The sequence below is a fragment of the Mus caroli genome, chromosome 6, assembly GCF_900094665.2.
Source record: "Mus caroli chromosome 6, CAROLI_EIJ_v1.1, whole genome shotgun sequence".
NCBI classification, from domain to species: Eukaryota; Metazoa; Chordata; class Mammalia; order Rodentia; family Muridae; genus Mus; species Mus caroli.
In genome coordinates, this window is record NC_034575.1 from 43,026,733 (window position 1) to 43,029,108 (window position 2,376).

Consider the following 2,376-nt stretch of genomic DNA (forward strand, 5'->3'; position numbering starts at 1 on the left):
GTATATTCTTGGGCCAGGGAGTGGCACCATCTGGAGGTGTGGCCTTGATGGAATAGGTATGACCTGGTTGGAATAGGTGTGTCACTGTGGGTGTGGGCTTAAGACTCTCACCCCAGTTGCCTGGAAGACAGTCGTCCACTAGGAGCCTTTGGATGAAGACATGGAATTCTCAACTCTACCTGTGCCATGCCTGCCTGGATACTGCCGTGCTCCCACCTTGATGATAACAGACTGAACCTCTGAACCTGTAAGCCAGCTCCAAGTAAATGCTGTTTTTTATAAGACTTGCCTTGGTCATGGTGTCTGTTCACAGCAATAAAAACCTAACTAAGACACACACTTGGGGCAAATGGGCTGTTGTGCAGTGTGGCAGGTATCCCCTTGGCTCTCCCTCTGTGTCTCTGGACTTCTGTTTCCTTAGCTGGTTTGGATTGGAAGCATGGCTTCTGTGTGCGTTTGCTTGTGTTTTCTCAGGTTTCTGGTTGTCTTTGGTCATGTTTGAATGAAATCTTTTCCAAGGCACAGTAGATTTGTCGTTAGTGACAAAGGCCTGGGGCCAGAGGAGTGACAGCTTTTAAGTCTTCAGTTTAATTGTCCAGTCATTTCAGTGCGTGTGGAGGCTCTTGTTTGTCAGGGTTCCAGAAGGGCAAGGCTCTGCCTTCCTAAAGCTCCTAGAAGACAGGAGTGGCCTTGGCCGTTAGTCACAGTGGGATGACCACACGTGGCCTTTGACTTACACATGACCAATGTCATTGAGAGATGAGTTCTAAAGTTAATTTATTTGAATTTAAAATTTTTTGTTGTATTTTAAAAATGATTTTGCTTATTTTTATTTTATTTGTATTAATGTTTTGCTTGCATGTGTGTCTGTGTGAGGGTGTCAGATTCCCTGAAACTGGAGTTAGAGGCGGTTGTTAGCTGCCATGGGGGTGCTGGGAATTGAACCTCTGGAGGGCTGAGTCATCTCCAGGTTATTTGAATTTAAAGAACACATTTGGGCATAGACACCAAACTCCTGAAGATGAGGGACTGGGAGTTTAGGGTTGTCCTCCAAGTCTTATGCCTTAGCTTGGGGGCTACACAGTTACATAGAGTACTCCATTAGGGACAAGGCTGCCCCAGCCCATTCAGGTACCAGCATATCCTGGACCTTGAGCAATGACTGAGCCTCTTAGAGGCAGGATTTCCTTTGCTAAGTGATGATGGGTTTCGCTTGCTGAGTGTTTGATACTTTGCCAGTGTTCAGCAGCTGGTGACATTCTCCTTGTTCCTGTGACCACCCATTCTTTCTTTCTCCCGGCCACTGTCAAGGTATTCAAGGAAGCCCTTACCCCCTCCTCAGACAAGAAGAGATGTGGGCGATGAACCTCCTCTGCCCCAAGGGGAGATCTAAGAGCCCAGTGACACAGAGATACGGATGTTGTTCTCATCTATCCCAATGCAGATGTTGTACCTGCTCTCTAGCAATTTCCTGGTGAGATAGGCAGGCAGGCAGGCAGGCAGGGAAATCGAGCAGAAGGCTGTCACTGGTGGGGTGCTCTGAGGAGAGGTAGGGTCAGTGAGTTCTAGGAAAGATGTGCCTGTTAGAAAAGGAAGCAGGGTAGAGGGTGGAAGGTGACAGGTGGGGAAGGCCCCCGAGGCAGACTCTCCGGTCTGGGTCTCCTGGGAAGATAAAGGGTCTTTGGTACATATAGGAGCTCAACTGGACGAAGACTCTGTGGGACTTCTGGGCTGAGAAAAGCCAGTGGCTGGGCTTTTGACATTGGAAGTCCTTCTTTACTGCTGACAAAGGAGTTGTGAGGTACCATCTACTTTTCAACTGTTCCTGGGCAGGGTCCTGTACTGTGGAAGGGGTGAGTGAGGAGACCTGACAGGCCCCTGAGGTGCTTGCTTGTCCCTGGCACTTGGCCTAGCCTTATTCCTATTTCTGCACTTCGTGCGCTTCAGTCTATGCTGACACTTAACGTCTCCTGTTATCGCCCCAGCCCTAGGCCCCACCACCTGCTGCAGGCCACACTCTCCTCTTTGTGTTTCTGCAGTTGGCAGAACAGCTGGTGGTTTGGGGACTTCCCATCAGGGGAGTTTCATTTCCAAACTGCATCCTGACCCAGTGTGGGTATCTAGGCTTGAGCAGGCCACAGGAAGATGGAGGTGACCGGGGCTTTATCTTGTGTGTGTTCTGTCCTTATGGTACTCATGAGTGGGGTGGAAGGAAGAGAGCACAAGAGTAGGGCTCAGGCGCCATGTGATGTGTGACCAACCTGTGCTGTGTCCCTGTCTCCTGTGAGTGTGTGTGTGTGTGACCAACCTGTGCTGCTGTGTCCCTGTCTCTGTGAGTGTGTGTGTGTGTGACCAACCTGTGCTGCTGTGTCTCTG

General features: G+C 49.8%; 1 protein-coding gene across 6 annotated transcripts in view; it reads left to right on the top strand.

Annotated features, from left to right (window-relative positions):
* Nucleotides 1-2,376, top strand: part of Znf775 (zinc finger protein 775) — a 34,391-nt gene that overhangs the window by 20,036 nt on the left and 11,979 nt on the right. The window contains exon 1 of one of the 6 annotated variants that reach the window (XM_029478544.1): nucleotides 130-247. The exons of 3 other annotated variants lie outside the window; for them this stretch is intronic. The gene's annotated coding sequence lies outside the window, so the exon portion shown is untranslated. Of the gene's footprint in view, nucleotides 1-129; nucleotides 263-1,698; nucleotides 1,802-2,376 lie in introns of those variants that run through there. 2 more of the 6 variants (XM_029478548.1, XM_021164637.2) reach the window with 2 other exon arrangements.